At 42.2% G+C, this 15,726-nt stretch overlaps 1 protein-coding gene across 1 annotated transcript in view; it reads right to left on the bottom strand.

Moving 5' to 3' along the window:
- LOC138569459 (metalloproteinase inhibitor 1-like) overlaps positions 1-12,986 on the bottom strand; it is a 100,930-nt gene extending 87,944 nt beyond the window's left edge. The window contains exon 1 of the mRNA XM_069647442.1: positions 12,904-12,986. The gene's annotated coding sequence lies outside the window, so the exon portion shown is untranslated. The remainder of the gene's footprint in view (positions 1-12,903) is intronic.
- Between the last annotated feature and the right edge of the window lie 2,740 nt (positions 12,987-15,726).

Genomic DNA, 15,726 nt, shown 5'->3' with positions numbered 1-15,726 from the left:
CGTTATATTCGACACTGTGGCCGATGTGCACCACCCTGAATCGGATAACATGGTATAATCACATGCACGATTTGGGGAGGGAGAGGTCAATTGAGAGCTGCGATGTATGCTCTTTAATACCTCAAGCGACTGGTGTACTTAAGCTTTTTATACCCAAAGAAATGCTGCTTCTTATAGCCCAGTGCTTGGTACATTTAACCCTGTGCAGAGTTCAGAGTCTGTTCGGTCATCATGGACAGGGTCGATGAAGAATGTTCCAAGAAGAAAGAACAGGTGTGGTGCAAGGTGCAGCCAATGCTGAAGATCGAAGGAACATTGTTTTCCAATGATAGATGGGTGGCAGGAGTAGTGAGCTGCGCATCAGAGGGCTTAATGGAGTTTCCTGAAGACTTGGTGGCACATGTCAATAAGAACAGTGGGAAAATATGGGTTAACTACGTGAGGAAGCTGTCATAGATTGAACTAAATGAAACACCAGCCAAAGTACAAAAGCCACCAGAGTACTCTTTTTGTTTCTGAAAACATTGCATTTTACCCATATGAATGAAGAGCCACTGCAATAAAGCACTATTTATCCCTGATCTAACTGAGGGCAAAGCAGTGTTAATGGATGTGTACTGGGTGTGTGAACAATATGCATATTTACACCTCCCACCATCATGTAGGGGTGTATGCTCACTGATCACCCTACACTCTGCCGTTCTACTAGCTATCAGTTATAAGTGTGCCGGCCTCAGAACCAGCTATGCCTCCAATTGATAAGCGTGTTTGTCGCTCACTAAAAGGTTGTTGTCAAAAAAGATCTAATTACCTGTCAAAAGACTCCTCAGAGAAGCTAAAAGAAATACTGCATCAATATTGCTTATTCACCAAGACAGAAACATGTTTTACCTCCCTTTTGGTGCTAGGTATCCAGACTGCAGCCAGAGCAAAATGGCTGCAGATACCCAGATAGGAGATGCTCCTGGTAGCGAACCAGACTGAGCAGGGCCTTAACTCAGTAAAGAGTTGGGAGCGAGAAGATTTATGACCATCCAGAACAGGTATGTTCTGGATCTGCTCACAGCTATCGAGGGGGGAGCTTATAAGAACATTGGATTGTCCTGCGGCACATACACATGCCCAAATGATACTGACAATGGATCATTGTCCCATGCAATAGGGGTCTGTCACAATATCTGGAATGCTATGAAGAAGGAAGCTGGAGTGAATACAGATGATTGGTTTGATGCCATGTTTTCATTGGCCACATCATGGTTGAAGTCGCAGCAACATTTCTGGTTGCCATTGTAGTATTTTATTTAGTAATTTTGTGTTCCTGTCAAATGACCCTGAGGTGCTGCACGAAGACACTGCCAAAGAGTGCCAGGATGATGATTTCAATAAGGGTGGGTAAAGCTCCTCCTCTCACAAAACACATGTACACCCAGACTGATAGGTGAGATGTGGATGTAAGGCCAAGCATGGTAAAAACAGAGCATCCTTTCGACGCCTATGGGACAGTGAGCATATCCACACCAGACCTAGCAAATTATATCGAATTCTGGGCAAATTGATGGAGGGTGATGTTTCATGACTGATACCCCAGCAGAGTATGCCCAAGATGAGGGGAGTCACATTTGTACAACATTGGTACCCAAGGATAATGATAATCGAAGGAGGGAAGAAGGGTTAGTTAATGGAGTAATAACAAAAGGGGGGATTGTTCAGATGCACTCAATGCATTGCAGCCAGGCAAAGAGGTTCAGGTTGAGAAAAACATATTAGAAAACAACCTTATGGCTGCAGAGTGAAGGTTGTGCCACAGATAACATATACATTGTATTAGTTAGGTCTGACACATATTAGATACCCACATATAGCAATACAGAAAGAGCAACAGTTGTATTAATGTTGCGGTTGCAGAGGTTATAGATAGGGCAGTAGTATAGGCCCAATGTTTAGTGGATTTATTGTAATGACATATGGTAGCATGATATGCAGGAAGAATGGAGATAAGTGCAAAATGGAGTCAGCAGGTAGCATGGTAACAGCGATGTCAATGTGTCAATTAGACAATAACACCATTTTAGATGTAAAGCCTAATCCACGATGAACAGACAGAAAATCAAACCTTCATTTCAAGCTCTGTTAGTCCACTTCCAAAAACAAATCCCATTTCCCAGGAGATAAGTCGAGGACAGAGGTACCCAGGGTGCACAGATAAGCATTCATTGCATGCAGCTGCGGGACCTGAATGTGATGGGAACGGAATGTTAGTTGGTAAACGAGCAGGAATGGATGCGCCCTTTGAAGGGCAAATTCATGTATTAGGGCGCGTGGTCCGGAGATGCCAATGAGCAAGGTAAGGATTTGGAACACTACTATCCTCACCCTGGGACGGCCAACCCATATGAATTGCACCTAGGCACACTTCTTAAGCAAAATAATTCTTGAAATTCACATTTAAGAGCAGTGCCCTGGTCACGTCATCCCTGGGCACCTGTGGTAGGGAGGAGATAAGAGGGGAGTTGTGTCTGGATCGTCTTGTCATTTTTGTACAGAAGGAGCAGAGGTGGTGCCAATAGATTGAGTACAAGTTCAGGGGTGCAGCTTGTGTGCGTCATGGCATCTGGGTTGATTAGGAAGCATATTGTCTCATCAAAAGCAGGGTTGGCTTTGCCAAGGTTCTTTTCTCGCATCTGGAACCGTATGGTGAACATCACATGATGGTCTCAAATGTACAAGCTTATTGATAAGAACCTACCAATCACCTATTGGATTTGAAAATGATGAGGTAGGGGAGCATGATGAAAATGTGGTCAATTGCTCAAGGAACTATACGGGGGATTAGCATGTTCATTGAGGGTGGTGGGATTATGTTATACTCATTATTATGAGTAGTAATGTTAATTTTTGTTATTTGATTATAAAAAGTGTAACGTCTTGAGATAAAATTAGCTCTGTGTCAGTTTGGTGTCTACAGAACTGTCTGAGAGCCTTTTTGCATGCAATAAACCTTGTTCCCCCTCCGAAGAGGTGCATTGATCATTTTGGACATTTGGAGTGCTTTTTACTCTGTGGGCTTTTGGCTGCCATTCCTTTCAGGAGTTAGCATCTCCATTCTGCTTTCCTCCATTGTCTTGAAGATACAATTTGTTGTATGCATGCATGAGCTTTTCAGGCAGAGGAAAATCAAAGGATTCCTATGGAATTCTCCAGTGAGCACAGCTAAAAGTAGGTGAATTCCATAGAAATCCATTGTTAGTTGGTCATATTAAATGCAGTGAAGCAGTAAAGGAAAGTGTAAAAGCAGTGCACAATGAGTGTACACCTTCATTTACTCCTCTGGCACATTTTCAATTCATTTCAAGGTGCAAAAGGAATATGAATCAGAGTTAACATCTCCATCATGCTTTTCTCCTCCATCTTGAAAGTACAATTCATTTTACACCTGCATGAGATTATATTTTTTACACGTGAGTGCAAACAGAGAAAGATGAAAGTCTATTTTGCTTGGTTTGACTCTTTCCTTTTGCATTTTCCCTTACAAAAGTTGAACATTGCATGCAGGAGACCCAAAGACAAGTAAATGCCAATGTTGGTATGGCTTTACATTCAATTATCAAATGAAAGCCAAATGGATTTAAAACCAAGATGTTTGGGCACCTAGGAAATTGATCCTATCACATACATTGGGGGTCATTAAATAAGTGGCGAAATGAAAAATTAAGCATACAAAAATGAATAGAATGTTTACACCTTACGTTTACCCCACAGGGAATTTCCAATGCATCTGTCAGAAGAGGAGCAGCACCAAAAGTATGAAACATTTCCGTTGTGCATTCCTCCTTCCCTATAAATGCCTCCTGGTAAAACAAATAGATTCCTATAGAATCCTACTGCCCAGTTAGCACAGCAAGACCAGATTACTTTATGAACAGCTAGCACAGTGGTTCTAGATCCCAGTATGCCCAGATACTATATCACTATCAGATCACAGGATGCCCAGTTAACATAGCAGCAGCAGCTCCCTTCCAGCTAGCGCATTTGTGCCATACCACAGTATGTCTAGTTACCAGAGTTGTAGTAGATCTTAGTATGCCCATTTACCTCAGTGGTGGCAGTTCTCATCGTGCCCTGTTAGCACAACAAGAGACACTACTGTTTCTCGCAGCTTGCACTGAAAAGACTGTTGACCAGTGGTAGCTTGTCCATAATGGGTGAAGGAGCACCAACCCACTGGCCCCCTCACTAAGTATGGAGGAGCAGAGGAGCTGTTCCATGCATACACACAATCCCATTGATTGTGTGTGTGCGTGCTAGGCACTGGGGGACCCACGTGAGAGGCAGGCATGGTATTTCTTAACTGGGCATCTATAACAGATGTGCAGTAAAAAATATGATGCCTGCCCCATGCGCCGCCCAACGCCTCACATGAACACAGAATATCATTGATTGTGCGAGGAGCTGGGGTTCAGGTGGCAGGCCTGTTATTTTTTTACTGGGCATCTATGATAGATGCCCAATAAAGGATGCAGTACCTGGGCCCCCAGACCCTCACACGAACACAACTGAGTACCTGTGCCTGCAACATGCTGGGGTCCCCAGGTGGCAGGAATGGAATTTTTGACTGGGCAACTGTGATAAAAGCAAGCATGATAAGTGTTATTACATGGCTGGATTGGCATTTTGGTGCAGCCAGTCTAGCGATTTCTTACTGTGTCATGACATTTTGAATTGAGTGGCTTTGATAAAGCAAGCATTATAAGTGTTATTATGTAGCTAGTCTGGCATTTTAATGCAGCCAGTCTAGCCATTTCTTAATATGCTATACTATGTATTGGTCATCTTTGATAAAGCAAGCATGATAAGTGTGTTTATGCAGCTAGACTGGGATTTTGGTGCAGGCTGTTTGGCTATATTTTCATATGGGGATGCACATTTTTGAATGGTAACACTAACAGACTTGCATATAATGGCAGGATCAGTGTGGACATGTTTTCTTTTAGTATCATTACTGGCATGTATATGCAAAACAAACATGAGTATCATCTTATGTGGGAATAATGGCATATGTTGGTGCAGCCAGCATGGACATGTATGGGTACAGCCAGCGTGAAAAATGTGTTATACTTGTTTTTATGATTGTACGTATTGTGGGCAAAGGCATCATGAAAATGTGTTGTAGAAATGCTCCTGTGCACTGTTGTTGAGTTACCCTATAAAATCAATTTCAAACTGTTTGGCATTTTACCCAATTTTTCAAAACAGTGGACTGCGAAATATACCATTGTAATCCAAACCTTCCTAAATTGCTTCATGCTCCCTTGCTGCGCTCGGTCGCTTTTGTATATTTTGGGGGAAAATGTATTTATTTTTATTTTTCATTTATTACAGCGTATTTGGTTAATTAAAACCTTAAACACTTTACACATTACACACAATATATATAATCCAATATTAATAACATTTAACATTCCACATGAGAACAATTAGAAATGTGTGTTTAAAACATATACAATTAATATACCATACAGATGGATTCGTTCTGTCAAGATTCCATAATAAGGACATTTCCATTATGATTCCAAATGGCATACATAACAATTTACAGCCTTTACAATATTACAGTTGGAATGCATCCCTATGTTAAAGCTCATCTACAACCCTTTCAACATATCCACTTAAAAAAATTCACCAGCCGCCACTGCTGTGGGCAGAAGCAGAATCTGTATGCAGTTAATTAATAATGGTGAACATGTTAATAACATGTTAATATTTTGACTGTGTTTGTTAATGTACAAAAATGTACAACAATGTTCACGCTACAGATCTAAAAATGCTAGAATCGATACAGGGATGAGAACTGGCAAAGAGCTGACATTAATAGAAACTACAGAAGACATGTCAGAACTTTTACAAGCATATTTAACAGCAACAGCAGGCCAGTGCCTATAATAGGTGGTTGAGATTCCTCCTTACACTACAACTGACTCTACCCCAGGCTCACCACCTGTCTGAGGCAACAATGTGAAATCTAACTCATGACTCACCACGTTGTAAAGTCCCTTCAAAGGCACGGTCTGATGTGTGAATGGCCTTACAGCGACCGTATTTGCGTCTTACAGGCAGGCGTGCTTGACACGAGAATGACTGTCAATCATCCAACCTTTCCTGAATGAGTGGCCTGTTGCAAAGTCTCCCTATTCCGCAACATGCCTGTCCGTATGCCCATAAACATGGTGTGAAGAAGTGTGTGTTCCTTGTGATGGTGGTCACCCTAGTCACATGCCTCGTCAAAAAAATAGCCTGTGGCAACCAGTACTGATTAAAAGAAGGCAACAGAGGCATAAGGTATGGTCTTGACCATGACATGAGTGAAATGAGTGCAGGCCAGTTGTGAGTTATATCTAAGGGTGTGTGTCTAGTGTGCATGCTGGAAGGAGAGGAGGAGTTAGGGAGAATGACGATTGTGGTGGGGTGGGCTCAGGAATAAAGGATGAACCGGAATGGATTCCCTCATGCCAGGTAGCACGGTGTCCAAGAGCGCACTAGTTCTTATCTCCTCGTTGCAAAAGCACGTTTTCTGCTGGCGCATCGGACTGGCAAGGGGTCCCCCGAACATAATTTTGAAATAGGCCTCCAAAAGCCCCCACACATCTGCAGCTGGCCCTGCATGCTTTATTATCCTTTATTCTGTCACTGGTGCATTCTCACTGCATTGTGGGCCGCACTGCCGAGGGTTTTCCTAGAGTACAGTGACATAAGAATGTGGGCCTGTTTTTGATCTCCTTATAAAATAAGAAAAGTGACTATATTTATATAGATACAGAATATGACGCGAATGTTACGTGATCACAGAACCAGAGCCTGTTCCATAAACAGACATAAAGACAGAGAGGTCGAAGGCTCAAGAGAGGTTCACAGATACTAGAGCCAGCAAGGGAAAGGCAGAGAAGGTGAAGAGGAGCGGCAGGGAGAGAGAGAGACAGAGAGAACGAGACAGAGCCAGAGAGAGAGAAAGAGGAAGAGAGAGTGGGTGAGAGAGATTGTGCAGTTGGGAGAAATAGAGAAAACAACAAGCAGTAGAGAGGAAAGAGACAAGGAGAAGGCTTGCAGCGTTAGAGAGTGAGAGGTAAAGAGAGCAAGATTGGAGAGGCAGTGAGAGGGAAGAGATAGAGAGTAAAAAGACAAGGTTTGGATAGACAGAGACAGAAACATGTCAAAAGAATAGGATTGGGGAGCGCAGAGAGAGAGCACAAACACAAGAGATAGCAAGAGAGAGAGAAAGTGAGAGAATGTGTTGGGTTGGTAGAAACAGAACAACAAGAAGGAGAAAGGAGGGCAAAGATACAGATAGTGTGATAAACACATTGAAGGAGAGATAGAGAGTCAGACAGAGGAAGATGGAGGGGAAGAGACAATTATAAAGTGTCAGGAAAGAAGTGAGGAAGGAAATTGGAGCTGGGATTGAGTGATTTGTTATTTATTATGCGCCTATACACAAGTGTTTCAAGGTAAGGAGTATAACACTGAGACATGAAGCAGTATCAAAGAAGGCTGAGGGGTAAAGCATTGCAAAATGAAGCTGCAGGCAAGAGCCTCAGAGGTTCAACTTCATTTCCAGTATCCAGTGGGATACTCAATATATGCCAGCATCCTCACAAAAGAACACACGTATGCCAATTTTGCTCATAAGGTGGTAATACGCCAGTGTAATGAAACAAATACATACACACTAGCTGGACCTTCATATGCAGATAGTCACACATTAGGAAATGCTCAGGTTAGCACAATGCAGTAATAATGCTGGTGTACTAAATCAAGTAAAGACTGACTGCCCCAGTATATGCCAGAAGTCCAGGAACACAAACAGTTCCTGATTCTCGGTCATGTAGATGCTCCAGTATGTTCGCTGGCATGGATTTTAATGCTGGCGCAGATGCTGGGGATCCATATGAGGTCCACCTGCTTTATACACCAGCATAAAGCAGGTGGGCCCGATAACGATCCATTGCACACTGTCGCATTGCAGGGAGTGTGTACAATTGCAATTAAACCCAATGAATAGTAAATGCTGTGTGGCATGAAAGCATGCCAAGCAACGTGTAATCAATTGGCATGGCGGAGTGAAAAAGTGCAGGGAAAAAAGTGGCGTACACATGTGCATGGCACCTTTTGCCCTTTACATTTGCACCCTGCAGTGCAAATGACGTAAATTTGGCAGCGTAGAGAGGTTTACATTGATAAGGGGTCTGAACCGTCAAATTACTTGTTTAGGAACATGAGCCCCAATGTGTGTGATTCACCATGGCAATTGGAAACTGCAATAGCCATGTGGTTCATTTCAGCCTAGCACTTTGCATTTGTGAAGGCTGACACTTTGAATAGCGTTGCTTGTCATATGCAACGTCCTTCCATACATTTGATCCCTACCTTTTGTTAATCTTTTTTCTGCCGTTAATGCTTTAACTAAGGATGATATGTTGACTAAAATGTAGAGAAATAAATTAAATATTGTAATGCATTCAAACGACTGCTTTTCAAGTTTATAACACGATTTGTTCCATACAAACTAACAATTCAGCTAAACACATGATGAAATATTCGGCATCTGGCCGAATACTACATTTTCTATTTGGTAGCAACCTCACTGTCCCTGCTATCTGCGAGGTGATTCCTAAAGCCTGAACCAGCCAGAGGGATCCCAGGCACCCCAGCAGTGGTCCTTCCTCCGGCATCCACATATGCACTCAGAGGACTCAAATCTAGGACAGGGACAGCGTCGAGACTGATACACACATCCAGGCAGAGAAAGAGAAAGGCCAGCATAGAAAGAAAGTGTTCAAAAGTCCCCCAAAGCAAGTCTTTTGGCTTCAATAATAGAAGCAGATGTCGCAGGGAGTGGGAACACAATTGATTTAGGTGCTCATTTTCAAATGAGTGGAATGCAAAACGAAAGAGTAAAAGCAAGGTGTTATGCTTTCGCTTCCCTGCTCCTTCTCATTTTCGTACCCCACTAAGGTGTAGCAGGGAAAACCGGAGTTTGCACCTCTTGCTTTCGTCCTGCGTCTTGGAAGACTGCCAGGTTTTACACCTGCACAAGACTTCATGCAGGCGTAAAACCAATTGATCCCTATGGCATCTGCCTCGCATTTGCACTGCTAAACAGCAGGAGAATTCTATGGGAATCCATTAATGAATGCCGCCTGCAAAGCGTCATTTGCAGGAAGTGTTTCATTTTTTGCAAAACAGAACCTGAAAGTGAAGATTAAGGGCTGTTTTGCCTTGTTTTACACTTCACAATTACACTCCGCCTTGCAAATGATGAACATTGCATGCAGGTGATTCAGCAGCGCATAAATGCTAACACTGGCGGACCCCAACATGCAATTTGCATTTAATTTAAAATTACTACCTCAGTGTATTTTGCTGCAACATGCTATTAACTTTCAGTCTTGTGAAATGAAATTCGACTTAATCAAATACTAAGCTCTCCTAAACTCCAGAAAACGTATTTCCCAATGCACCTTCCTGATTCAGATCTTTGATGGAAAAGCTCACAAAAATAAAAATAAAAGAATGTAGTGAATTTACACCTTTCATGGTGACAGGGAAAAAAGTGAGAAAACAGCAGGTGTCCACAAACTTGTGGATCACTCCCGTCCCCTGCACACCCTAATGTTGCAATCACAACCAAATTCTTCTATAATTTCACGTGTTAAAACATTAAAGCTTGGTGATCTAGTCACCATCAATTTTATTACCCACAAATGACAGGTAAACAATTAAACATGACAGTTATATACACTTATAACAAAATGATTACACTGTGGACAAATCTTTCTTGACATAATTAGTGATTCAAATTGTAACTATTCCCTCATAGTTAAATTGAACCAATCCCTCAAAATTCAATTTGTAGAACATAGATAGACATTTGCACTTCAAAGTCCAACTTATTCTGTGATGTAAGATGTTCCAAAAGTTTTTTCAAAAAAGTGCAATATCCTTAACGCGTTTCAGGGCCTTCTTCAGAAGGTGTCTACCAAAGTTTATCTTTTGTCCATTACTCTATAAAAAATCTTAAATAGAAAGTAAATGGTATCTTGTTAGTATTCTTGACAAAAATATACTATCCATCTGTCATAACTGGAAAGTTGTTCTTCAATAATCACTTGTTTTTATCTTTCACTTGTCTTAATTTAATGCTCTAGTGTCAACTTGATTCATATAGCGCTGTCATTCCTAAAACGGGTGAAAAAGACTAAGTGTAAGTCTCAATGGTGAAAGGAAGGGGGTGGTATTCATATTATAACTACTCAAACACAAAGTAATACCTCAATGGATTAGATAGAAAAATAAAAAGATAGAAAAATAGATACCCATGGTTACCTGAAGTATGGATTAGGTATAGCCAAGTCAGGATGTATGATCAAACTTCAAAAATATGTGTGGCTAAAAATAATCTTTCATCCTTTAGATGGTCATGAAGGTGCTTAAACTAGCGGATCTAAACCTGTAAAATTGAAAATTGAAAAAAAGGCCTGTATTGCTATTCTTATATAGTTTAAATAAGCACTATATTAATTTGTGTATAGGGTTCTCCAAGTGGTGCCCTATTAGAATAAGTAAATCTTACCATTAATGCATGGTGTATTTTAATGTGGTGTCACTTAGAAGACTCAGAAACTCATTAGATTTATCATATGGAAATTCAAATTCATTACAGTGAAAAAAGTGCACATTTTAAGAGAGTTGCCTAAATGTGTCTCTTTAACCATCTTTCTTTTTTTCTGTACAGAGCAAACAATCTCTTGGTACCACCAGCAACACAAGCAGAAAGATCAATCATAGCCAATATGACTGACAGACTGCATCATGAACATACTGCCAAAAATGGTGTCCATAAGCGAGCACATTCCTACTCCAGGGACAGACAACAACCCGACACAATTGCTCGAGTTGTTTGCACTCACAGCTTGTCTTCCCTCATGAGTCTTTTTATTTGCTCTCCCTCTGCTTTAAAAGGAGTGAGCAAGAATGCATAAGGATGATTTGTAAGCAGGGTGATGGTTTGTCCAGTTGTAATGCTTTGAAGTACACTGGAATTACTGTATAACATTTACATCTGCCTTCCTTGATAATCCCATGCTTGCCACTGAATAAATGCTTTCTCTTGTGAAATGCATATTATATTCCTTCAATGTTTTTATTAAAAGTCTGTATGCCACGCATGAGTGCCAGAGAGTCCCAGTCACTTACCCCTCAGCACCAGACTCATTCCTGCACAGCGGGTGGACATTCATTTCTAAGTGTACACCTATATACATATATATATAGTGAATAGTTTTGCTTGAAAAAAACCTTTTTGAAAACGATCTCCCAAAAGCAACTCCTGTGTGAATTTCATAAACTAAGGGAAAGCTGGATGGATAGGGGGACAATGTCGGCAGAAAATAGCAAGAAAAATAATCTTCAAATAAACCCCAGAAATACCTTAGTGTTGTTTAAGAGGGGACCAGAAAAGGAATGCCAGTAAGACTGAAATTCTCTTCATCGGCACACCTGAAACCTCCTTTCCTGTCACTCTCTGGCTGGATTCCCTTGGCCCTCTTCCTGCTCCCACCTGTGAGGCTAAGAACCTCGGGGTCATCTTCAATTCCGCATTCTCCTTTTCTCCTCACATATCTGATGTCTCTAAGAAATCACACTAGCGACTGCACTTCCTCAGAGGTATTCTTCCTTTGCTCTCCTTACCCCAGAGGCTCACTGTCTCCAGAGCTCTGGTTCTCTCTAGGCTGGACTACTGCAACAGCCTCTTTCTAAATATGCCTGCTTCTACTCTCCGCCCTCTGCAACTCATCCAGAACAGGACTGCGAGAATTGTCCCTGGCCTCAAGCTCAAGGATCATATGTCTTCAGCACTGAAATCTCTGCACTTGCTCCCACTGGCTACGAAGATCAAGTTCAAGACCTTCTGCATTGTCCACAAGACCTTCTGGGGACTGGGGCATCAATACCTTCAACACTCTCTTTGTAAATACCTTCCTACTCGAGCTCTTTGCTCCTCCGCCTCCCTCAGCGTCAGTCGCTTCTCCAAGCAATGAGTTGGTGGTAGATCTGTTTCTTCGGCTGGGGCCTCCCTCTGGAACTACCTCCCTGCCCCTCTGAAACTTGAGTAGAACCATGTCCCGTTCCGGAAGCACCTCAAGACCTTCCACTTTGCTTCTGCCTTCTCTCTTCCTCTCCCCTGCTGAATTCCTGGGTGAAACTGCACTGGTCACCTGGCTACTCTGTGATCTCGGGCCCAGGTCCCTTTCCCACCCAGTTGCACACCTGCACTGTCCCCGGCAACTCTTGTACTTGGGTCTGTAACCCTTCAGTCCCATTACCTGCACTTTGGACACCTGCTGTCTGCACTTACCCTTGCACTTGCCACCTGTTGGCCGCACTTCTTGTTACTGTTGATCCCATGTACTGCACTGCCCCCCCCTTCTCCCATGCACATGCGCGATCTCAATGTCACTTGGCCTAGTAAGACCATTGTCTCTGTCTTCCCTTTGTCCTCTCCCTTGCCTCGTCACGACTTGAAACACTTGTGTATAGGCGTGTTATAAGTGCCATTTCATATCATATTAATGCAAAAGGAGTGAAACCGGATATTACTAAAAGGAAATATTCAAAAACAATTATTGCACAATCGGGGTATAACATATTCAGAAAAAAGAAATTTAAAAATAATAATTGGGAAATACGTTTTATAAAACAATCTTACATTTAAGCCATTCATCGCTTTGGAATCTTCTCAGCATTAGTTTCATGCAATGAGGGAATAACGTGACACATAAAAAGCGGCTATGCAAAAAAAAACGAACATTTGGGGAAATACCCAGCTCAAATTGTTCACTTTGTTCAAACCTGGGTACGTGCAGACCTCTCGAAGGATCTTCGAATTCTTTGGGCGATTTTCCTCTATAAACTTGCAGGTGATACCTTGCCAGTCCGGCTGCTTCAGGAACTCTGAATCCATTGTTGTTGATGTCATACTTATATGACCAGACCGCTGATGAAAGGTGACTTGTCATTACGTGTTTAACCATGAGAGGCTTCTTGGCTGACCTATCACAAATGTACACATTGCTTCCAGCAGTCCTGGCCAGGAAAGCAAGCAGGCGGAAGACAGAACACATGGGCGTCTGCCAATGGAAGGAGGAAGCGTTACAGGAGAGAGAGTAAACAGTTCAACATAATATTACAAAGAACAAAAAATAGAAATGTACTCTGAGAACAAGGACTGACAAAGCCCTATGGCCTGTCATTATTAATGGTGATGGGCACGTGTGTTCGTTTCAATATATTTGCTTGTATTAGTGGATGTATGTATAGTTGTATATAACATACGTAGTCTGATAAATTTACAATAAATCGTAAAAAATATATATTTTATTCACTATTGTTTTTTTCAAAGGCATCTTCATACTTACCATTTAAAAGTGACGTGTGCACCCTCATTAAGTGACTTGTTAAATGACTAACACCTCACAATGTTTTAAAAAAATTAAGTAGTAACAAAACACTTGTCAATGGTACACAGCCACATTTGTGATCATTTGTTCTGCTTACTACTCAAATGCAGATTGAGACCATTTATCATACAGCTGCTTCAATGCAGCTGAATGAACCCCTAATGTTTTTTTACACAGCTACTGTAATGTAGCTGGACAATACCCTACATGTTTCGTAACTTATGATGTTGATAAAGTTAACAGAACTTCTTCAGGGGAGTTATACCAATAAAGTGTTAGCACATAGAAACAAAAAATTCAGTTAATACACAATCTTCACTGTCATCTTACTTCATTTGCAGTATGATGCAGCCATGCCAAGACTTTATTACGAAGAGCTTCTCTGGGTTCTTTCCTCACAGGCTTCTCTATATTGGTGATAAGAATATTTCTTCGTTCCATCACAAACCCTCCTTCAATGTTTTCCTTTATCTCCGGCATCTGTGATTTACCCACCCACAAACTCTGAGTGATGGCAGGTTTAATGTTAACATTGGCTCGTTGTGGGGCGCTTATATATACCAATACTGATTTACAAAGAGTAGCCAGGGATGTTGGTAACCCAGGCTATGAATGCTCACCAGAGGTTATAGGTGAAGTTGGTGACACTGCATATGTCACAGATATAACTTCAAGCTCCGGCAATTCATTTCTATCTGCAATGTTTGGGAAAACTAATCTATCATGTCTGGTTTTAGGTCAGTTTGGCAAGAATTATCTGTTTTATCCAAGTGAAAATGCGATACACAGCTGTTCGAAGAGTTTACCCATAGACACAAATCAGAGAAAGTATTACATTGATCAAGCTCATGGGTTATATTGTCCTTAACTTGAAGCCACTGGGCCAGAGTGATATGCTCATGATGACTCATCAGTGGTACCCACAGACCCTGATTGACAGCGATAGAATAGGGTTTATCAATGGCTCCTGGAGTGCCAAAGATCCATTCGTACTTCTTGGTTGGATTTCAATATCAATAAACCATGAAGTAAACTCATTTTTTACCTGACCAACAGACCCCACCATTTCAGATTCCAAACTTGCATTATGGGTGCACCAAGCCAGAAGAGAATCAATATAATTGTCATCATCAAAGGAGAAACCTTATTGCCTCTTCTGAAGCCTCTGTCTCCTATGCACACTGTGCCAAGACATCTGTCAGAAAATTCCTGTTAGGTGTTGAAGAAGTAGCAGTATTACTGTACTCAACAGGTACAAGTTCCGATGACTCCTGTGTTGGGCCATCTTTGGAGGGTGTATTTGTTTCTCCCAACCCTACCTGCAGCATTTTCCAGGGCTCTATCCTATCGCAGTTGCTTTTAAATATCTATCTCGTTCCTCTTGCCCACCTGATCTCCTCCTTCTCGCCTCATTTCCAGTGTTATGCTGACGACAGACAGATTTCCTTCAGGCTTCTCTCCACTACCTCCCTTCCATGTCTCTCATTCCAAATTGTCTGACCACTATTCATTCATGGAGCAAGGCTAATGATCTATGTCTTAATGCCAGTAAGACTGAGATCCTTCTTATTGGGACACCTGCATGTTGTTTCCCTGCTGCACTCTGGCCACCCTCATTGAGCCCTCTATACTCACCATCTAGTGAGGCCAGAAATCCTGGGGTCATCTTCGACTCCTTCACCCCTCAAATCGGGAACCTTGCCAAGAAGGCCCACTTTCAGCTTCACCTCCTTAGAGGCATTCTCCCTTTCCTCACCTTCCCCCAGAAGCTCAATGTATCCAGAGCCCTGGTCCTCTCTAGGCTAGAATACTGCAACATCATCTTCCTCTATCTTCCCCTTTCCTCCCTCCCCTGCCCCATACAAATGATTCAGAATAGGACGGAAAGACTTATACTTGGCCTGAAGCCCAGGGACACTATATCTCCAGCTCTAAAATCCCTCCACTGGCACCCGGTGACCGCGAGGATCACATTCAAGACCCTCTGCATCATCCACAAGGCTTTTTGGGGCCTGGGAACCCACTACCTCCAACTTGCTCTCCCCAAATACCTCCCTGCTAGAGCCCTCTGCTCTTCTAGCTCCAACTCTCTGTTGATCAAATGCTTCTCCAAGCAAAGGGTAGGAGGTAGGTCTCTCTCTTCGTCTGGTGCCTCCCTTTGGTACAGCCTCCCTGCCACTCTCAGACTTGAGCCTGACCACCTTAAGTTACGGAA

This window comes from Ambystoma mexicanum, chromosome 2q (assembly GCF_040938575.1).
Source record: "Ambystoma mexicanum isolate Mex_15411 chromosome 2q, UKY_AmexF1_1, whole genome shotgun sequence".
NCBI lineage: Eukaryota > Metazoa > Chordata > Amphibia > Caudata > Ambystomatidae > Ambystoma > Ambystoma mexicanum.
Note: the sequence above shows the minus strand (reverse complement) of the source record. Positions and strands in the feature narration are given on the sequence as shown.